The sequence below is a fragment of the Piliocolobus tephrosceles genome, chromosome 17, assembly GCF_002776525.5.
Source record: "Piliocolobus tephrosceles isolate RC106 chromosome 17, ASM277652v3, whole genome shotgun sequence".
Lineage (NCBI taxonomy): Eukaryota > Metazoa > Chordata > Mammalia > Primates > Cercopithecidae > Piliocolobus > Piliocolobus tephrosceles.
Window position 1 is genome coordinate 44,496,970 of NC_045450.1, and position 24,741 is coordinate 44,521,710.

Genomic DNA, 24,741 nt, shown 5'->3' on the forward strand with positions numbered 1-24,741 from the left:
AACACATCTTCAACCTACCTTTTGGGATTGTTGAAGGATTCAATTTAATTTTTGAAAATATCTAGTAGAATGATTTGTAAATAGTAAGAGAAAATAAAATTATAGCTTGTCTCATCCTCATTTTATTGGTGAGAAATCTGTAGTGCTGAAAAACTACTCCCATTCCCAAAGTCATGCCATTAGTAGATAGATGACTAAACCTTTTATTGGATTCTGGTCTTTTCCCACCTCTCTATCAGATACTTTACAAAACACTATTGTTATTTTGGGATATTTTTACTCTTCTTCTGATTGAAAAACTACAGAATAAACAACAGCAGTTCCAAGATTCTGATTGTGTTTGATGTATGCATGAATCCCTTTCACAGCAAAATTTTCAAGAAATGTAAGCTGGACCAGGTTTTCTAAAATCCAGGTGGAGTGAGTCCTTCCACATTCCCAAGAGCCTGGGTGTGCTCACAGCAGGAAAGGATGTTGTTTGAGCCCCAGCCACACAGCAGCATAACCCTTAATTAAATGATGCAGCAACATATGAGAATTAGCAAAGAGATTAAGAAACTAATAGAGCAGAATGCAGTAATGCTGATGTAAATGGAGGGGAACTCCGTGTTGGCAAATTTAAAAACAGAGAGAGAGAGGATAACCTATGACAAGGTATAGAATCATAGAAAAAGGATCTAAGCATTAAATCGTAAACAGGACCCTAAGGTCATTTAGCCCTAATCAGATTCTACATTCCAGCTACTGATTCTACATTCCAGCTACTGAGGACTTTTAATGGCGAGGTTGCCCAAATGCTTTTTGAAAACTCAAGTGAATGGAAAGACACAACCTTAAGAGGCAGCTTATTGCCCTATATCATTCATTTTCTCAGTCTCCCAAGTTCTCATTACTCTGTTCAACAGATACCTATTGAAGCTCGTCATGTGCCCCTCCTGTCCTAAGCATAAAATTTATGGAAAGTAAGACAGACATCGTTCCTGACCTAATGAGGAACACGTTCATGCCTGTAAAAAGGAATTTCTTATATGAAACCACGATGTGTCTCTAATTGTTCCTCATCATTTATTTCCTTTTAATTCTGTAAGACAGTATACTTTCTTACCATGTGACATTGTGTCAAATAATCGAAGATGGCTATTGTGTTCTAGAATATCTTCTACCTTCTTGGCTAAATATTCCCATTTTCTTGAATGTCAGGTTATATATTTTTGGATTTATAACAAAGGCATTAAGTTATCCAGATAATTTCAGAAGAAGTAAAAGGGAAAGGACCTATCTTTATTGTATTTCTGCCATGTGCCAGACCCATGGATTGTCACGTATATCCAAAATGTGTGGCCCAAGAGTGTATAGACCTTGTTCACTGCTGTATCCCAATGCCTCAAGTGGCATCAGGAATATACCATGGACTGAGAACATATATGAAGAATGAAAATACCCAATTTTTATATCCCTTTAAAATGAGGAAATTTGTCAGGTATATGAGAAGTATTATTCCAGCGTACGTTGACAGACCCTACATAGAACCTAGTATAAGCAAAGTACTGCTACTATGGCCCTCACTAACACTGCTAATATCAATAATTATTATTTAAAGGTCGTAAAGATGGGAAGTGACATAACTCAATCTAGGTGTTCAAACTATGTCTTCAAAGATGTATTTTCTTTCTATCTTATAGCGTAGCTTGATTTCCACTGACTTATTATTTTATTTTCTAAAAGCGACACTTTCTCAAAGTACCAAAGGGGACCACAAAGAGCTCTAGGCTTAGTGTACATACCTCTTATGAGTCACAGTTTTAGCACAATGCATAACTTTGAACAATGCTTTGAACAGATGCATTCATGAAAAATGTTGCAGACTAAGTTCTACTTTAAAAAATTTTTTTGTTGGAAAGAAGACAAATTTCATGGAACATGTAAGCCATTTAGTTATAGCAGAATTGTGGAATAATCAAACTATTCCAAAGAATCGAAATCCTATTTTGTAATGTTTGGAGAAAACGATTAAAACAGGGCTGCTCCGTAACTGGATTTACCTTTGCATGGAAAATCAAGAAACCAATGTCCATATTTCCTTGAGAGATTAATGAAGGCTGGAAGGCAGTGAGCACTGGTACAAATGACAAGGCCAAAGGATTAGCAGTATGATATTGAATTAGAATAGTACAAAAGATCATTATTATTCCAGGGAAGGTATTAGGGAGTGAAATGTTACCAATGTAGTGGGTTTCACCTAATTTTCATGTTGTATTACATATGCGATAACAGAGATATAACAACAATAGCTAACAATTATTGAACACTTTATGTCAAGCACTGCCTTTTAAAATTTTTTAGTATATAGCTTTATAATCCTTACAAAAGCCATGTGGACCGGCAAACTACATTTCCATATTTTGGATACAAATAAGATACACTGGTAGATTAAGAAATGTACCTAAGGTTAAGGTTGCACAGCAAATATATAATGGAGCCAAGGTTTATAATCTGACAATCTGACTTTAGAACCCACACAGTTAAGCATTAAAATATGCAGCTTGAAAATGCAATTCCAAGATAGAGTTAATTTAGCAAAAGCTTTGGTTAATTACATTGCAGTAGTGCTTCTAAAAGTAGTTGGATTTCCAAGGATAAGTAGAAGATAAGGGAATGGACATTTTAGACATGTGCAAAGGCATGGCATAATTGGGGAATTATAGTTTGGTATTCACTTTTAATGGGTGAGGAGAAAAGGATGGAAAGATATGTTGGAAAGAACAAGATGGTCACTTTACATCATTTCTTTTATGCCATGTTAATAATGAAAACCACATTTTGAATCACTCTGCATTTTCAGAGTATTTTTGAATGCAGAGATATCAGTGTTTGCCACTCTGTATTTCTCACCCCCACTCTACTCCAATTTAGAACTTGGTCAAGGGGAAGGAGAATAAATGAGCAACTCTGAAAAGGAATTACTGCAATTCATAGTATCTCACCACAGCCCATTTACTGTATATGATTTTATATGTTCCATGAAAGTGTTCACATTTCAGAGAATTTAAAACAAATGAGACATTTATTAGTGTAACCTTTATTCTGGTGATGATTTAAGTCATTTCAAAAGTAACTGAAAGGGAATCGCCATTTCCCTCACACTTCAGTCTTTCCCATGTCCCCACCAGCCCACAAAACGCTTCAGTAATTTAAACTTTCTGTACATCTTCTGAAATACCTACATAATTAATCTATTGTTCTAAAGGTCACAAAGGTAGATCACTTTGAAATGTCAAGAAAGTAAATGATTTGGCAATGTGGCACCATAAGTTTGGAAATGTCCATTGCCTCTTTATCTTTAGATACAGGTGGGCATTGGAAGACATGAGATAGTTGACCTTCACATGAAAGCTTTGGGGTACTTCAAGAAACAGAAGAATGCCTAAAATTGTGTAGGCTCGAACATAGCCTAACCACTTCTCCCCGGAACAAAAACTATCAAGTGTCTAGCAGACATAGCATTTTTGCTGGCCTCCTTGTCTCTGCTCAGATGGGATAAAACCTCATTAAAACACCAAGTCTTAAAGACATAATTCAGCCACAGATCTGTTTCACATTAAAGGCCACCCTGTGACCACGGTCTTAAGAGTTCACTCACAACTTTCAAACATCCCACGAATTTGCAGTTAATGGGAAGTTTGATAAATCCTCTCTCACCTTAACTGCTTTTCAGAACTGTCATCTTTCTTGATAGATGTCACAGCCTAAAGAAAAGATTTCTAAGATGTTAAATATCACTACAGGGTTGAACATCCCAGATTATTTTTGCATATTACCTGGGTAACTTTTAATAACATTCTCATAGACATATGGAGCATTAGAATTGGACAGATTGTGCAGACCTCAGAGCCAGATCTGAACTATGAGGCTTCCAGGGGTGGGGGCAAAGACAGATCAGGCACATAATAAAGGACTCAGAAATAGAATAGGAACCATGACCTCTTCCTGGAAATTCTGTGTTTTTTCCAACATTACGGGGATGCCCACTCTCCCACTTTGCAAATTAACCACTTTCCCATGTGGGCTAGAGACCAGAAGACTCAACGACCTCAATTATAACCTGTAGCTGTAAATAAATAACGTTTTTAACACTGAAAGCCTCCCTCCAGTACCATCTGTCAGAACTGAGCTATGTCCAGCTATGGAACTATGAGAGCAAGGTCTATTGCCACCATAGAAAGCTTTATCTTCATTTAGTCCTGGTGAATTCACAGCCCATTTCTCAAGAAGGTACTAATCTTTCAGACTGGGACTTTGATCAAAATATTTTGTCTGATAATGGTTGTACTGAGCACACCTTTCTGTAGTTATTATAAGATAATCAAGGGTTATTACACCATACTCAATCATTTTCCTTTGTCAGCCTTTACTATTCCCAAATTCAAACAAATCTTTATAGTGACTCATGCTCAGACTCAATGAAAAACTGCTCATTACTTGGGTGACAAAATAATCTGTACACCAAACCACCATGACATACAATTTACTTATATAACAAACTGGCACATAGGCTCCTGAACCTAAAATAAGAGTTAAAAAAACCACTAGATTCAAATGGAAAGAGAAAGGTCTGAACCATCTATTATTATGTGTTACACAATGTGTTAGCTCCATATCAGTAATGTAGGTAATAATGCCCCATTACTCAGAAGAAGAAGAAAGGTTAGATAGCTTTTCCACGTTATTACACAGGTGATACGCAGGCCCAAGGTATTACACAGGTAGTATGTAATAGACTCACACTTGAACCTATGACCATCTGACCCATGAATGGAAAGTTATAGCTTAGCTAAAGAAGAACCCCAATTTTAAAAAGCAGATAAAGCATTGCCTAAAAATAGAGTTAACATCTTCTTTCAGTTTAGCTTGCCTATTTATAAAATGTGTACAAGAAAATGATTCACAAGAGAAGTAACCCATAAATCACCCTCTGAGAGCTTTAAATGTATATTTAGGTGCAAAACATAATAATGTGAAATCATGAACTATTTTCAGTCTTAGAATAAGAGCCTTGTTTGTTAATTTCTAATGGGGAGGTAAATAGGAAGAAAAACAGATCACACATGTGCTTCTTGTGGGCCAATGTGTGCTCCTGGTGAAAATGTGATCATGGCCCTTCTTGACTAGAAAACTTTCAAAGGATTCCCAATGAGAATGGAATCTGGGTCCTTATCCCGACATATAAAAACTTGCCTTCCTGTCCAATTTCATGTCTTCCCACACTTGCTCTCACCTGATTCTCATCAGCCTGCACCAAGCTTGAAGCTACCTCTGCACATGCCAACATTTTCCTGTTTCAGGATCATTACTGGAAAGCTCTTTCCTCTAAAATCTCTGTGGCTCACACCCTCCCATCCTCTGAGTTCACACTTACATAGCGCCTACTCAGGGTGCAGTTTCCCGTGCCTCCCTTGTCACTCTTTACTCCCTTGCCCTGATTTATTTTTTATTCTAAGCAACTCATTTACATTATTTTATCTTATCTGCCTAGCTCACTAACTGACAAGCTTGATGAAGACAAGGGCTTTGAGTGTCTTGTTTATTTATTTATTTATTTTTCCCATACATTTTTGACGAACAGGTGGTGTTTGTTTACATAAGTTCTTTAGTGGTTCTTTGTGAGATTTTAGTGCACCAATCACCCAAGAAGTATACACTGTAACCAACTGGTAGTCTTTTATCCCACACCTCCCTGGTACTCTTTCCCTGAATCCCCAAAGTCTGTTGTATCGTTCTTATACCTTTGCATCCTCCTAGGTTATTCCACTTGTGAGTGAGAACATACAGTGTTTGTTTGTCCATTCCTGAGTTACTTCGCTTAGAATAATTGTCTCCAGTTCCATCCAGGTTGCTATGAATGCCATTATTTTGTTCCTTTTGGTGGCTGAATGACATTCATATATATATATGTATATCCATCAATCAGTGAGTGGATAGATTGTGGTGTGTGTATATGTATATATATAATTGTAGTATATAGATACAATTATATATATAATTGTGGTGTGTGTGTGTGTGTGTGTATATATATATATATATATATATATATATATATATATATATATATATCTCACACAATTTATTTATCCACTCATTGATTGATGGACATTTGGGGGTGGTTCCATATTTTTACAATTGATAATTGTGCTGCTATAAACATGTGAGTGCAAGTATCTTTTTTCATATAATGACTTCTTTTCCTCTGGGTAGATACCCAATAGTGGCATTGCTGGATCAAATGGTAGTTCTACTTTTAGTTCTTTAAGGAATCTACACACTGTTTCCCATAGTGATTGTACCAGTTTACATTCCCACCAGCAGTATAAAAGTGTTCCTTTTGACTGCATCCCTGCCAACATCTGTTATTTTTTGATTTCTTGATTATGATCGTTCTTACAGGAGTAACGTGGTATCACATTGTGGTTTTGATTTGCATTTCCCTGGTGATTAGTGATGTTGAGCATTTTTTCATATGTTTGTTGGCCATTTGTATATCTTCTTTTTTGAATTGTCTACTCATGTCCTTAGCCCATTTTTTGATGGAATGGTTTGTTCTTTTTTATTGCTAATTTGTTTGAATTCCTTGTAGAATCTGGATATTAGTCCTTTGTCAAATGTATACATTGTGAATTTCTCCCACTCTGTTGGCTGTCTGTTTACTCTGCTGATTGTTTCTTTTGCTGTGCAGAAACTTTTTAGTTTAATTAAGCCCCACCTATTTATAACCGTTTTTGTTGCATTTGCTTTTGGGTTCCTGGTCATGAAGTCTTTGCCTAAGCCAATGTCTAAAAGGATTCTTCCAATGTTATTTTCTAGAATTTTTATGGTTTGAGGTCCTGGATTTAAGTCTTTGATCCAGCTTGACCAGATGGATTCACAGCTGAATTCTATCAAACATTCAAAGAAGAATTGATATCAATCCTATTGATACTATTTCATAAGACAGAGAAAGAGGGAAGTCTCCCTAAATAATTCTGTGGAGCCAGCATCACCCTAGTACCAAAACCAGGAAAGGATACAACAACAACAAAAAAGAAAACAACAGACAAATATTCTCAATGAATACAGATGTAAAAATCCTTAACAAAATACTAGCTAACTGAATCCAACAGCATATCAAAAAGATAATCTGCCATGATCAAGAGGGTTTCAGATCAGGGATGCAGGGATGGTTTAACATATGTAAGTCAATAAATGTGATACATCACATAAACAGAATTAAAAACAAAAATCACATGATTGTCTCAATAGATGGAGAAAGTGCATTTGACAAAATCCAACATCCCTTTATGATTAAAATTATCAGTCATAGAAGGGACATCCCTTAATGTAACAAAAGCCATCTATGACAAACCCACAGCCAACATAATACCGAATGAGAAAAATTTGAAGGTATTCCCTCTGAGAACTGGAACAAGACAAGGATGCCCAGTCTCACCATTTCTATTCCACATAATACTGGAAGCCCTAGCCAGAACAATCAGACAAGGGAAAGAAATAAAGGGCATCTAAATTAGTAGAGAGAAAGTCAAACTGTCACTGTTTGTGCATGATATGATCGTATACTTAGAAAACCATAAAGACTCTTCCAAAAAGCTCCTAGAACTGATAAATGAATTCAGCAAAGTTTCAGGATACAAAATTAATGAACACAAACCAGTAGCTCCTGTATACACTAACAGTGACCAAACAGAGAGTCAAATCAAGATCTCCACCCCTTTTATAACAGCTACAAAAAAATAAATAAAATACTTAGGAATATACCTAACCAAGGAGATGAAAGACCTCTGCAAGGGAAACTGCAAAACACTTCTGAAAGAAATCATAGATGATACAAACAAATGGAAACACATCCCATGCTCATGAATGGGTAGAATCAATACTGTGAAAATGATCACAATGCCAAAAGCAATCTACAGACTCAATGAAATTCCCATCAAAGTACCATCATCGTTCTTCACATACCTAGAAAGAGAATCCTAAAATTCATATGGAACCAAAAAAGAGCCCACATAGCTGAAGCAAGACTAAACAAAAAGAACAAATATGGAGGCATCAGATTATCTGACTTCAAACTATACTATAAAGCCGTAGTCACCAAAACAGCATGGCACTGGCATAAAAATAGGCACACAGACCAATGGAAAAAAATAGAGAGCCCAGAAATGAAGCCAAATACTTACATCAAACTAAACTTTGACAAAGCAAACCAAAACATAAAGTGGGGAAGGGGGACATCCTGTTCAACAAATGGTGCTGGGATAATTGACAAGTCACATGTAGAAGAATGAAATTGGATCCTCATCTTTCACCTTTGAGTGTTTGGTTCATTGTTTTATCCTGCCACATGGGAGAATGCCTAGCACAAAGAAGGCACTTAATAAATGGTTGCTAAATTAATACATGGGTTGTTATTTTCACTCCAGAATAGTCATGTCTCCCCAGGTTGCCATCCTCCAAAAAATGTCACTGTTAGTTAAACCTTGGAAACTTCATTGTAGGCTTTTGCAGACCCACAAAGACCACCAGCTTATTGTCATTGTAATGGCAATAATGCAGAAACAAAGTAATAGTAGAAAAAAATAACTGCTGAGCATTGATTATAAGACTGATACTGCACTAGAATCTAAGTTCCAAAATTCAGACTTTGCAAACATCTTTACTGATGAAGAATCTGAGGCTCTAACAAGTTACATAACTTGCTCAAGTTGATCTATTGTTAAATCATGTGGTTTAAATTCAAAACTACTTTTTTTGTCCTTATACCTTCCTCTCTGTGTAGTACTGACAGTCTGAATGGTAGTGATAAAAAAAAAAAAGCAAGATTACACTTTATTATGGCAAAACTACTTTGAATTGCAGTCATTGGTCACCTTCCCCAACTTCATGTGCTACAGTAGCTGAAAGATCAGAAAACTACTAACATCAAACAACGGTATACATCACATACATAATAAAAACACAATCAGCACAGCTGCCCCGATGATATTTTGACCTGAAAGAATGTATGCATGAAGCTTTTTTCTGTACTGTGCCCAACAGACCACTTTTATTTCCAGGCTAATCAGAGGGGCAGTGTGGGAAGATTCAGGCCCTTGAAAAGCCTTAGCAATATCCACTGTTTTTCCATATAATGTACTAAATCCTCCCTTTCAATTTCTTGACAACTTTTTATTTGAAAATCCTTCCATCTTCAAATACTTTACTGTTTAGTTGTTTATCCATTAATTCAAAAATATTGATTGTGATTTCTCTTACATGCCATGCACCACAGTACTAAGTGAGAAAAAAAGTTCAGATTCTCTGCACTTCAGGGGCTTGCAGTATGGTTTGGTAAAGAAATCTAAGCATGCAAATAACAATGATCTAATTTTAACTTGCGCTAAACATTGTGAAGGCCTCAAGATGTAATATAGAGAATAATGGATGAGGGGTAACCCTTAACTAGGGTGGAAAATTAAAAGATGCTTTAAGTGGGAAAGCCTACATCGACGACTGAAGGACAGGAAGAAGCCAGGCACATGAATGCCATGAAGAAACTTTCAGATAGAGGAAGCAGTAAGTGTGTAGGTCCTAACACTAGCTAGCTCAACGATGTGAATACCTGAATGGAAATTGGGTAGCTGACATAGGGCAGGCGAATAGAAGGGTAGAATGAGCAGAGATTTGAAAAGTCTACAAGGGTCAGACTGTACAGTATGTAAGAGCTTTGAGATCATTTGAAATGTAATTAGATCCTTAATGCTGACCCCAGAAGAAGTTTTAAACAGAAGAGTAAAATAGTATACAGTATACATTTTAAATGCTCACTATGTCTCCTGTGCAGACAGCAGATTTGTGTGGAGCAAGAGAGAAGGCTGTAAGTCAATTCAGTGGCCATGGATGTGGTAGAAGAGAAATGAAGACAACTGGACTCCAAGCCTACCAGCCTAAAATTTGAGACATGGATTCAAGATGTGTGATGGACTTCAACAAATTTCTTTTACTTCCAGACTAGGTCATTCATGCTTGTCACTTTCTCCTCTTAGACATGAGTTGAGTTTGTGAACAATGAGATATCATATGCCAAAGAGAGAAACACACTAATTTTTCTTACAGTGCTAGTCACAAAGTATAAAGGAGAATTTCAAATTTGCTAAATGGATTTTCAAATTTGCTAAAAATGACAATAATAATAGTAAAAACAATCTGAACAGTTGAGGAAAATGCAGAACTTTGCCCAACTAGATCCTATCGCTTCTTCCTGCCACTCCATTTTGCAGTGTGTTCAGGCAGGAATACAGGGTTAATGGTATTCCCGGAAAGGCAAAAGAATGTGGAATGGAGAGCATTCCCTAAATAATTTCCACAAAGAAAATGAAGAGAAGATTTGTGTATATGAATTAATTTCTGTCTACCATACACAGTGAAAGGCATTTCATATGTGTTCTCTTATGTATTTGTGGTCCCATCTTTCAAATGAAGTAGATCTTTCTCCCACAATCTTCAGCCATGAAATGGAAAATTATAGGTACAACCTTACCTTCAAGACAACAAATAGCAAGCCTTTATTGCCTTACCACATAGTTTATTATTTGAAAATAGGAGACGTATACACAAAATGTTTTGGCTTTCTACGTTTTTATTACCATTGACATTGTAACCTTGAAAACTGTAAAGACTCACAGCTATATAAGATAATTTTAAAACATTGTCTCAATTCATAGCATTTACATCTCCTCCAGATCTATAATGTTAAGTCAAAGATGAATCATAGCTATGTTTTATTACCTGGAGAGGGTTACTGCAGTATATTAACTATGAGCACCTGAATTTCCTTATTTTCCTCCATAGATTTGGTTTGGACAGTACGGTATAGTGGAGGTTGGTCCAGGAAAGACCAAGAGAAGAGTGGGGAACCAAGACAAGGAAGAGAGAAAAACTAATACATTTTGTATTTTCAACTAAGATATCATTGTGAGCAGCTGCAGCTGAGGTGAAATTGACTGAGGAATATTGGATAACAGTGTAGAACCTCAGAATTATTCTATCCAAGCGGGGAGAAAGCTAGAGTATTTATGTAACCGTTCTCATCAATTATTGGTTGTGGGTTGCCCTTGGGGCGCTAAGGAGCATCAATTCCCTGACATTTCTTACCTGCTATACACACTGAAAGAACTGGTTCCAATGTCCAGAGATGCTGACAAAGGGATGCAGGTTCTGGGAGTAGGAGGGGAAGTAGGTGTGCAATTGGGCATATAAGGGCAAAAGCGCATCAAAATGTTAATAGTGTTATTTATTAATGGTGGGATAATAGACAATATATGTATTCTTTTATTTATTATTTATTTATTTATACTTTAAGTTCTAGGGTACATGTGCACAACGTGCAGGTTTGTTACATATTTATACATGTGCCATGTTGGTGTGCTGCACCCGTTAACTCGTCACTTACATTAGGTATATCTCCTAAGGCTATCCTTCCCCCCTACCTCCGCTCCACAACACACCCTGGTGTGTGATGTTCCCCACCCTGCGTCCAAGTGTTCTTATTGTTCAATTCCCACCTATGAGTGAGAACATGCGGTGTTTGGTTTTCTGTCCTTGCAATAGTTTGCTCAGAATGGTGGTTTCTAGCTTCATCCATGTCCCTACAAAGGACATGAACTCATCCTTTTTTATGGCTGCATAGTACTCCATGGTGTATATGTGCCACATTTTCTTAATCCAATCTATCATTGATGGACATTTGAGTTGGTTCCAAGTCTTTGCTGTTATGAATAGTGCCACAATAAACATACGGGTGCATTTGTCTTTACAGTAGCATGATTTATAATCCTTTGGGTATATACCCAGTAATGGGATCGCTGGGTCAAATGGTATTTCTGGTTCTAGATCCTTGAGGAATCACCACACTGTCTTCCACAATGGTTGAACTAGTTTACAGTCCCACCAACAGTGTAAAAGCATTCCTATTTCTCCATATCCTCTCCAGCACCTGTTGTTTCCTGACTTCTTAATGATCACCATTCTAACTGGGATGAGATGGTATCTCATTGTGGTTTTGATTTGCATTTCTCTGATAGCCAGTGATGATGAGCATTTTTTCATGTGTTTGTTGGCTGCATAAATGTCTTCTTTTGAGAAGTGTCTGTTCATATCCTTTGCCCACTTTTTTGATGGGGTTGTTTGATTTTTTTTCTTGTAAATTTGTTTAAGGTCTTGGTAGATTCTAGATATTAGCCCTTTGTCAGATGGGTAGATTGTAAAAATTTCTTCCATTCTGTAGGTTGCCTGTTCACTCTGATGGTAGTTTCTTTTGCTGTGCAGAAGCTCTTTAGTTTAACTAGATTCTATTTGTCAATTTTGGCTTTTGTTGCCATTGCTTTTGGTGTTTTAGTCATGAAGTCCTCGCCCATGCCTATGTCATGAATGATATTGCCTAGGTTTTCTTCTAGGGTTTTTATGATTTTAGGTCTAACATTTAAGTCTTTAATGCATCTTGAATTAATTTTTATATAAAGTGTAAGGAAGGGATCCAGTTTCAGCTTTCTACATATGGCTAGAAATTTTCCCAGCACCATTTATTAAATAGGGAATCCTTTCCCTATTTCTTGTTTTTGTCAGGTTTGTCAAAGATCAGATGGTTGTAGATGTGTGGTATTCTTTCTGAGGGCTCTATTCTATTCCATTGGTCTATATCTCTGATCTGTTACCAGTACCATGCTGTTTTGTTTAATGTAGACTTGTAGTATAGTTTGAAGTCAGGTAGTGTGATACCTCCAGCTTTGTTCATTTTACTTAGGATTGTCTTGACAATGGGGGCTCTTTTTTGGTTCCATATGAAGTTTAAAGTAGTTTTTTCCAATTCTGTGAAGAAAGACATTGGTAGCTTGATGGGGATGGCAATGAATCTATAAATTACCTTGGGCAGGATGGCCATTGTCAAAATTTGATTCTTCCTATCTCTAAGCATAGAATGTTCTTCCATTTGTTTGTGTCCTCTTTTATTTTGTTGAGCAGTTGTTTGTAGTTCTCCTTGAAGAGATCCTTCACGTCCCTTGTAAGTTGGATACCTAGGTATTTTATTCTCTTTGAAGCAATGTGAATGGGAGTTTACTCATGATTTGGCTCTCTGCTTGTCTGTTATTGGTGTATAGGAATGCTTGTGGTTTTTGCACATTAATTTTTTATCCTGAGGCTTTGCTGAAATTGTTATCAGCTTAAGGAGATTTGGGGCTGAGACGATGGGGTTTTCTAAATATACAACCATGTAATCTGGAAACAGAGACAATTTTACTTCCTCTTTTCCTAATTGAATACCCTTTATTTCTTTCTCTTGTCTCATTACCCTAGCCAGAACTTCCAAAACTATGTTGAATAGGTATGTTGAGAGAGGGCATCCCTGTCTTACGCCATTCTTCAAAGGGAATGCTTCCAGTTTTTGCCCATTCAGTATGATATTGGCTGTGGGTTTTTCATAAATAGCTCTTATTATTTTGAGATACGTCCCATCAATACCTAGTTTATTGAGAGATTTTAGCATGAAGGGCTGTTGAATTTTTTCAAAGGTCTTTTCTGCATCTATTGAGATAATCATGTGTTTTTTGTTGTTTGTTCTGTTTATATGATGGATTATGTTTATTGATTTGTGTATGTTGAACCAGCCTTGCATCCCAGGGATGAAGTCAACTTGATCATGGTGGATAAGCTTTTTGATGTGCTGCTGGATTCAGTTTGCCAGTAGTTTATTGAAGATTTTTACATCGATGTTCATCAGGGATATTGGTCTAAAATTATCTTTTTTGTTGTGTCTCTGCCTGGCTTTGGTATCGGGATGATGCTAGCCTCATACAATGAATTAGGGAGGATTCCCTTTTTTTCTATTGATTAGAATAGTTTCAAAAGGAAAGGTACCAGTTCCTATTTGTAATTCTGGTAGAATTCGGCTGTGAATCCATCTGGTCCTGGACTTTCGTTGGTTGGTAGGCTATTAATTATTGCCTCAATTTCAAAACCTGTTATTGGTCTATTCAGGGATTCAACTTCTTCCTGGTTTAGTCTTGAGAGGGTGTATGTGTCCAGGGATTTATCCATTTCTTCTAGATTTTCTGGTTTATGTGTGTAGAGGTGTTTATAGTATTCTCTGATGGTAGTTTGTATTTCTGTGGGATCGGTGGTGATATCCCCTTTATCATTTTTTATTGCATCTATTTGATTCTTCTCTCTTTTCTTGTTTATTAGTCTTGCTAGTGGTCTATCAGTTTTGTTGATCATTTCAAAAAACCAGCTCCTGAATTCATTGATTTTTTGAAGAGTTTTTTGTGTCTCTATCTGCTTTAGTTCTGCTCTGATCTTAGTTATTTCTTGCCTTCTGTTAGCTTTTGAATGTGTTTGCTCTTGCTTGTCTGCTTCTTGTATTTGAGATGTTAGGGTGTCAATTTTAGATCTTTCCTGCTTTCTCTTGTGGGCATTTAGTGCTATAAATTTCCCTCTACACGCTGCTTTAAATATGGCCCAGAGTGTGGTACACTGTTTCTTTGCTCTCATTGGTTTCAAAGAACATCTTTATCTCTGCCTTCATTTAGTTATGTACCCAGTAGTCATTCAGGAGCAAGTTGTTCAGTTTCCATGTAGTTGAGTGGTTTTGAGTGAGTTTCTTAATCCTGAGTTCTAGTTTGATTGCACTGTGGTCTGAGAGACAGTTTGTTATAATTTCTGTTCTTTTATATTTGCTGGAGAGTGCTTTACTTCCAACTATGTGGTCAATTTTGGAATAAGTGTGATGTGGTGCTGAGAAGAATGTATATTCTGTTGATTTAGGGTGGAGAGTTCTGTAGATGTCTATTAGGTCCACTTGGTGCAGAGCTAAGTTCAATTCCTGGATATCCTTGTTAACTTTCTGTCTCTATCTGTCTAATGTTGACAGTAGGGTGTTAACGTCTCCCATTATTATTGTGTGGGAGTCTAAGTCTCTTTGTAGGTTTCTAAGGACTTGCTTTATGAATCTGGGTGCTCCTGCATTGGGTGCATATATATTTAGGATACTTAGCTCTTCTTGTTGAATTGATCCCTTTACCATTATATAATGACCTTCTTTGTCTCTCTTGATCTTTGTTGGTTTAAAGTCTGTTTTATCAGAGACTAGGATTGCAACCCCTGCTTTTTTTTTGCTTTCCATTTTCTTGGTAGATCTTCCTCCATCCCTTTATTTTGAGCCTATGTGTGCCTCTGCATGTGAGATGGGCCTCCTGAATACAGCACACTGATGGGTCTTGACTCTATCCAATTTGCCAGTCTGTGTCTTTTAATTGGGGCATTTAGCCCATTTACATTTAAGGTTAATATTGTTATGTGTGAATTTGATCCTGTCATTATGATGTTAGTTGGTTATTTTGCTTGTTAGTTGATGCAATTTCTTCCTAGCCTCGATGGTCTTTACAATTTGGCATGTTTTTGCAGTGGCTGGTACCAGCTGTTCTTTTCCATGTTTAGTGCTTCCTTCAGGAACTCTTGAAAGGCAGGCCTGGCAGTGACAAAATCTCTTAGCATTTGTTTGTCTGTAAAGGCTTTTATTTCTCCTTCACTTATGAAGCTTAGTTTGGCTGGATATGAGATTCTGGGTTGAAAATTCTTTTCTTTAAGAATGTTAAATATTGACCACCACTCTCTTCTGGCTTGTAGATTTTCTGCTGTGAGATCCGCTGTTAGTCTGATGGGCTTCCCTTTGTCGGTAACTCGACCTTTCTCTCTGATTCCCCTTAATATTTTTTCCTTCATTTCAACTTTGGTGAATCTGACAATTATGTGTCTTGGAGATGCTCTTCTCGAGGAGTACCTTTGTGGTGTTCTCTGTATTTCCTGAATTTCAATGTTGGGCTGCCTCGCTAGATTGGGGAAGTTCTCCTGGATAATATCCTGCAGAGTGTTTTCCAACTTGGTTCCATTCTCCCCGTCACTTTCAGGTACATCAATCAAACGTCAATTTGGTCTTTTCACATAGTCCCATATTTCTTGGAAGCTTTGTTCATTTCTTTTTACTCCTTTTTCTCTAAACTTCTCTCCTTGCTTCATTTCATTCATTTGATCTTCAATCACTGATACCCTTTCTTCCACTTGATTGAATCAGCCTTCCACTTGATTGAATCAGCTACTGGAGCTTGTGTATGCGTCACATAGTTCTTGTGCCATGGTTTTCGGCTCCATCAGGTCATTTAAGGACTTCACTACACTGTTTAATCTAGTTCGCCATTTGACTAATATTGTTTCAAGGTTTTTAGCTTCTTTGCAATGGTTTCAAACATCCTCCTTTCGCTCAGAGAAGTTTGTTTTTCCTGATCATCTGAAGCCTTCTTCTCTCAACTCATCAAAGTCATTCTCTGTCCAGCTTGTTCCATTGCTGGCGAGAAGCTGTGTTCCTTTGGAGGAGAAGAGGCACTCTGATTTTTAGAATTTTCAGCTTTTCTGCTCCGGTTTCTCCCCATTTTTGTGGTTTTATCTACCTTTGATCTTTGATGATGGTGACGTACAGATGGTGTTTTGGTGTGGATGTCCTTTCTGTTTGTTAGTTTTCCTTCTCTCAATCAGGACCCTCAGCTGCAGGTCTGTTGGAGTTTGCTGGAGGTCCACTTCAGCCCCTGTTTGCCTGGATATCACCAGCGGAGGCTGCAGAACAGCAAATATTGCAGAATAGCAAATGTTGCTACCTGGTCCTTCCTCTGGAAGCTTCGTCTCAGAGGAGCACCCAGCTGTATGAGGTGTCAGTTAGCCCCTATTGGGAGATATCTCCCAGTTAGGCTACTCAGGGGTCAGGGACCCACTTGAGGCAGTCTGTCCGTTCTCAGATCTCAAACTCCATGCTGGGAGAACCACTACTCACTTCAAAGCTGTCAGACAGCGATGTTTAAGTCGCGAAAGTTTCTGCTGCCTTTTGTTCATCTATGCCCTACCCCCAGAGGTGGAATCTACAGAGGCAGGCAGGCCTTCTTGAGCTGAGGTGGGCTCCACCTAGTTCGAACTTCTGGGCCACTTTGTTTACCTACTCAAGCCTCAGCAATGGCGGACGCCCCTACCCCAGCCTCGTTGCCACCTTGCAGTTCAATCTCAGACTGCTGTGCTAGCAGTCAGCGAGGATCCGTGGGCATGGGAGCCTCCAAGCCAGGCACAAGAAATAATCTCCTGGTGTGCCATTTGCTAATTCCATTGGAAAAGCATAGTGTTAGGGTGGGAGTGTCCCGATTTTCCAGGTACCCTCTGTCATGGCTTCCTGTTGCTAAGGAAGGGAATTCCCCAACCTCTTGCACTTCCTGGGTGAGGCAATGCCCTGTCCTGCTCTGTGGGCTGCACTCACTGTCTGACAAGCGCCAGTAAGATGAACCTGGTACCTCAGTTGGAAATGCAAAAATCACCCATCTTCTGCATCATTCATGCTGGGAGCTGCTGACTGGAGCTGTTCCTATTCAGCCATCTTGGAACCTCTTCCATGTATTCTTTTTATGTATTGATATTTTATAAATATTTTGTCATAAACATGTACTGCATATGAAAAGAGAATAAAATGATAGCTGAGGGATATTTTTTCCTGACACTTGAGCATTATTCTCTAGGTACTATGCTATTAAGAATAGACACTTATATACTTTTAAAAAAATGTCTTCTAAAGACTCCATTGCTGAAAATCTAGTGTCACATTAATTAATTTCTTTTTCTTTAGTTCTTCCTTTTTAGAGGGGTCATATAAGAATTGGGTTTGATTTCATTATTATTATCATTTTTCAGTTTACCATTTTACACCAGAGGACACATACACTTAGCCAACACCCTAATTTATACCATCACTGTAAGACATCTCAACTGAACTCTGTTTTGTAAAATGGTGGTGGTGGGAGAAGGGCTTCCTGCAGAGGAGGGAATAGGTTTCTGTCCTATCTGAAGTTTTCTGCCTGTAAATGTAACAATAATTCCTTTGGGACAAGGATTAATATTTAGGTGTAAATTGGAAACAATTTTAATCTAATAGGAGGAAATCAGAAAGTTTTCTTATTGCATATTTCATACAGTCAGATTCACAGATATATTACCCAATGTTGGGTATGTTACTGGTTTTGTCCTAATTTCAATACCAAAAAAATCATACTAATGTATGTTCTTCTTTTATTCTTTAATTATTGTCAGAATGTGACACTTAAAAGGTGAAAAGTTTTATTAGAAGAATGATCATTTATTATTAAATTACACCGTGATAAATATTTTATGTTAAAACACAGAGAAATAAAGATTGAAGTTCTTTTCCTGTTTTATTCCAAATAAGAGATATTAATTAATTACTTCAATGTTCTGTTCCCATGATCCTTATTGCCTCCTATTTATCTATCATCTATATCTATCTGTCTGTGTGACATAAAATGCTTAAAATTAATGATTCAAGTTTCTGCTTTAAGAAGTTAGAGAAGGGGAAGGTATTTAAAATCAAGGAAAATAATACAGCATAAATATGAAAAAAAAATAGAACAGAACTCTAAGACAAACAGTATTAAAAAATCAACAAAGCCAAAAGTTGGTTCTTTGAAAATGTTATTAAAATTATGAACGCATATCTGGTCTGAACCAATCAGAGAGCTAGAGACAGCACAAGAGTGAGAACAAGCAAGCAAGTGAATGACAGGAGAGAGAACGTGCAAAACACAACCAAAATTGAAGAGGAGATGCCAATGTACACTTTAGTCATCTTAAAGGGACAATAGGGCAATATTGGAAATTAAATAAGATGACTTAGATGAAATGTACAATTCCTTGAAAATCCTTAGTCCAAACTGAAAAGAAAACAGAAATGGTAACTTTTGTTGTAGTTGTTGTTGTTGTTTTGAGATGGAGTCTCACTCCGTCACCCAGGCTGGAGTGCAGTGGCACGATCTCAGCTCACTGCAACCTCTCCCTCCCAGGTTGAAGTGATTCTCCTGCCTCAGTCTCCTGAGTAGCTGGGATTACAGGCATGTGCCCTCACGTCCTGCTAATTTTTTTTTGTAAGAAATGGTAACTTTGAAGGGCTCTATAACTACTAAAGAAATTAAATTTTAAAGTATGATTTTATTATATACAAATGAAAACTAGAACAAACTAATATATTCTTTAGGGATAGATGATAAAACTATAGAAAAAAGTGAAGGCATAGTCATCATGACAGTCAAAATTAAGTTTACCTATAAAAATGAGCTGGAGCAATGGTGAGGGCTTTTTAAAAAAAGTCCTGGAAATACTTTATGTATTTAATTGGCAGGAGATTTATGTGGGTATTTGCTTTCTGATTATTAAATACTCATACTTTCTTGTGTGTGTGTGTGTGTGTGTGTGTGTGTGTGTGTGTATTTCAAATAATCACTCCTCTTTAGGTAGACGTTCATGGGACATACTCAGGAAAGCTGTTTTCATTGATATTTCCCAAGGTCAGGCTCATTATCTTCTCAGGGACTTCCCACCACTCCCCTGGTAACCTTACCATACCTCTTTTCACGATATTTCTTCACCCATAAATCCATCATCATGACTGATGGGCCCATGGATCTGAAAGCAAGTCATGCCAGAGTGGACATAAAGGGTATTCAATTAGGAAAAGAGGAAGTCAAATTGTCCCTGTTTGCAGATTGCATGATTGTATATTTAGAAAACCCATCGTCTCAGCCCAAAATTTCCCTAAGCTGATAAGCAACCTCAGCAAAGTCTCAGGATAAAAAATTAATGTGCAAAACCACAAGCATTCCTATACACCAATAACAGATAAACAGAGAGCCAAATCATGAGTGAACTCCCATTCACAATTGCTACATAGAGAATAAAATACTTAGGAATCCAACTTACAAGGAATATGAAGGATCTCTTCGAGGAGAGCTACAAACCACTGCTCAAGGAAATAAAAGAGGACACAATCAAATGGAAGAACATTCAATGCTCATGGATAGGAAGAATCAATATTGTGAAAATGGCCATACTGTCCAAGGTAATTTATAGATTCAATGCCATCCCCATCAAGCTACAAATGTCTTACTTCACAGAGTTGGAAAAAACTACTTTAAACTTCATATGGAACCAAAAAAGAGCCTGCATTGCCAAGACAATCCTAAGCAACAAGAACAAAGCTGGAGGCATCATGCTACCTGACTTCAAACTATACTACAAAGCTACAGTAACCAAAACAGCATTGTGCTGTTACCAAAACAGAGATAAAGACCAATGGAACAGAACAGAGGCCTCAGAGATAATACCACACATATACAACCATCTGATCTTTGACAAACCTGACAAAAACAAGAAATAGGGAAAGGATTCCCTATTTAATAAATGATGCTGGGAAAACTGGCTAGCCATATGTAGAAAGCTGAAACTAGATCTCTTCCTTACATCTTATACAAAAATTAATTCAAGATAGATTAAAGACTTAAATGTTAGACCTAAAACCATAAAAACCCTAGAAGAAAACCTAGGCAATACCATTCAGGACATAGGCATGGGCAAGAACTCCATGACTAAAGCACCAAAAGCAATGGCAACAAAAGCCAAAATAGACAAATGGGATCTAATTAAATTAAAGAGCTTCTGCACAGCAAAATAAACTACCATCAGAGTAAACAGGCAATCTCCAGAATGGGAGAACATTTTTGCAATCTACCCATCTGAGAAAGGGCTAATATCCAAGATCTAAAAAGAACTTAAACAAATTTACAAGAAAGAAACAACCCCATCAAAAAGTGGGCAAAGGATATGAACAGACTCTTCTCAAAAGAAGACATTTATGCAGCCAACAGACACATGAATAAATGCTCATCATCACTGGTCATCAGAGAAATGCAAATCAAAACCACAGTGAGATACCATCTCATACCAGTTAGAATGGCTATCATTAAAAAGTCAGCCATTCCCAGCCATGATGCTGGGAAGATGTGGAGAAATAGGAATGCTTTTACACTGTTGGTGGGACTGTAAACTAGTTCAACCATTGTGGAAGACAGTGTGGCAATTCCTCAAGTATCTAGAACCAGAAATACCATTTGACCCAGTGATCCCATTACTGGGTATATACCCAAAGAATTATAAATCATGCTGCTATAAAGACACATGCACACGTATGTTTATTGTGGCACTATTCACAATAGCAAACACGGAACCAATCCAAATGTTCATCAATGATAGACTGGATTAAGAAAATGTGGCACACACACAACATAGAATACTATGTAGCCATAAAAAAGGATGAGTTCATGTCCTTTGCAGGGACTTGGAGAAGCTGGAAACCATCATTCTGAGCAAACTGCCACCAGGACCGAAAACCAAACACTTCATGTTCTCTACTCATTGGTGGAATTTGAACAATGAGAACACTTGGACACAGGACGGGGAACATCACACACTGGGGCCTGTCGTGGGGTGGGGTCCAGGGGAACGGATAGCATTAGGAGAAATACCTAATGTAAATGATGAGTTAGTGGGTGCAGCAAACCAACATGGCACATATACACCTATGTAACAAACCTGCATGTTGTGCACATGTATCCTAGAACTTAAAGTATCTATATTAAAAAAATACTTTCACATACCAAAAAACGGATTCAAAACCTCAAAAAAAAAAAAAAGAAATGCGAAAAGGATTTCTTCCAGTTTAAAGTAAAGGATAATAATTAGCAACATAAAAGTACATGAAAGTATAAAACTCATGGCTGGGCATGGTGGCTCACACCTGTAATCCCAGCACTTTGGGAGGCTGAGGCAGGCAGATCACTTGAAGCCAGGAGTTCGAGACCAGCCTGACCAACATAGAGAGACCCCATCTCTACTAAAAACAATAAAAAATTAGCCAGGCATGGTGGCACATGCCTGTAATCCCAGCTTCTTGGGAAGCTGAGGCAGGAGAATCACTTGAACCCTGGAGGCAGAGGTTGTGGTGGGCCGAGATCGTGCTATTGCTATTGCACTCCCACCTGGGCAACAAGAGCAAAACTCCATCAGAAAAAAAAAAAAAAAAAAAAAAAAAGGGAAGAAAGAAACTGAAAAAGAAAAAGAAAAAAAAAGAAAGTATAAAACTCTAGTAATAAGTACATATTAAAATTCAAAATACTCTAATAATCTAATGGTGGGATATATATATGAATCACTTACAAATTTATTGTGAAAGTTGACTGTCTAAATTATTTTTAAAAATCTATAGCTATAATAATTTGTTTAGGGATATACAATATTAAAAGGTGTAAATTGTGGCATCAAAAATGTAAAATATGATTGGGCAATAAAAATGTAACCCTTTTGTATGCAGTAAATGTTAAGTTGTTAATACCTTAAGATAGCCTGTAACAACTATAGTAAATTTTATGTAAGCCTCATGGTAATCACAAAGCAAAATGTGTAATAGATATGCAAAATATAAAGAAAAAGAAATCAAAATATGCCACTGAAGAAAATCATCTACTCACAAAGGAAGACAGCAAAGATCTTCAAATTAACCAGAAAACAATGAACAAATGGCAGCAGTAAATCCTTACCTATCAATAATTAGCTTGAATATAAATGAATTAAATTCTCCAATGAAATGACATATAGATTGAGTGAATAAGTAAAAATACAAGACTCAAATATAAGCTGCCTACAAGGGACACTCAGCTTTAAGTATAAATGAAGGGATAGAAGAATATATTTTATAAAAATGAACCAAAAGAGAGCAGAGGTAGCTGTACTTATATCAGACAAAACAGACTTTAATTTAAAAACTGACAGGGTACAGTGGCTCACACCTTTAATCTCAGGACTTTGAGAGGCTGAGCCCAGCAGATCTCTTGAGCCCAGGAGTTCAAGACCAGCTTGGCAACATGGTGAAACCCCATCTCTATCAAATAATACAAAAAAAAAAAAAAAGATAGTTGGGTGTGGTGGCATGTACCTGTTGTCTTGGCTACTTGGGAGGCTGAGGTGAGAGAATTGCCTGCGCCGGGGAGGTCAAGGCTGCAGTGAGCTGTGACTGTGCCACTGCACTCCAGCCTGGATGACACAGTGAGACCCATCTCAAAAGGAAAAAAATGTAAAAACGGTAAAAAGAAAAAAAGAATGTCATTATATCGTAATAAAGGAGTCAATTCATTAAAATAATATAGTAATTGTAAACATATGTACACAATATTGAATTACTCATATATGTAAACCAAATATTAGTAGATCAGAAGGGATAGATAGATGGTAATAAAAATAATAGTAGGAAACTTAATACCCTACTTTCAACTATTGACAGATTATCCAGACAGAAAATTAATAAAGAAACATTGGACTTCAACTACACTTTAGATCAAGTGAACTTAATAGACACATACAGACTATTTCATCCAATAGCAGCAGAATACACTTTCTTCTCAAGCACAAATGGAATATTCTCCAGGATAGATCATGTTAGACCACAAAATGAGGATTAACAAATTTTAGAAGTTTAAAATCATATCCAATGTTATTTCCAATCATAATGATATGAAACTAGAAATCAATAACAGGAAAAATTTTGAAAATTTATAAACAACGTACTACTAAACAAAAAAGTGGGTCAAAAAAGAAATCTAAAGGGAAATTTAAAAATATCTTGAGATAAAAGAAAATGGAAATACAAAACACCAAAATTTATGGGATGCAGCAAAAACAGTTCTAAGGGGGATGTTTATAGCAATAAATGCCTACATTAAAATAGAATAATGATCTCAAATAAACAATCAAATATTATATGTCAAGGAACTAGAAAAATAAAACCAGACTAAGTCCAAAGTTAGTAAAAGAAAGTAAATAATAAAAATCACAGCAGAATTCAATTAAATAGATACTAGAAAAAAAATCAACAAAACTATGTTTTCTTTAAAAAATAAATAAAATGGACAAATCTTTAGTCTAAAAAAAGAGAAGAGTCAAATAAATAAAATCATGAATGCAAGAGGAGATGTTGCAACTGATACCACACAAATACAAAAGATTGAAAGAGACTGCTATCAACAATTATATGCTAACAAATTGAGTAACCTAGAAAAAAATGATAAGGACACACACAACCAACAATGACTTACACTGTGATGAAACAAAAGAAAATCTGAGCAAATCCATAATGAATAAGAATCAGTGAAAAATAATCTCTCATCTCATCAAAGAAAAACCTGATGGTTCCATGGTTAAATTCTACCAAACATTTAAACAAGAACCAATAAGAATCCCTCTCAAACCCTTTTGAAAAATTGAAATTAGGGAAAACTTATAAACTCACGTTACAATGCCAGTATTAGCCTGATACCAGGACCAGAAAGAACACTACCAGAAAAATAAAATTACAGGCCAATATCCCTGATAAACCTAGGTGCAAAAATACTCATGAAAATACTGGAAACCTCATTCAACAGCACATGAGATGAATCATCATGAATAAGTGGGATTTATTAATGGGATGCAAGGATGGTTCAATATACCAAAATCACTAAATGTAATACCTCATATTAATAGAATGAAATTTTAAAAATATGATTCTTTCAACAGATGCAGGAAAAGCATTTGATAAAATTCAGCATGTCTTCTTGATAAAATCTGTCAACAAATTAAGTAAAAAACAAATGTACTTCCACATAATAAAGGCCACATATGGTAAACTAACAGTTAACTTCATACTCAGTGGTAAAAAGGTGTAAGCATTTTCTCTAAGATCAGACAAGACAAGGATGC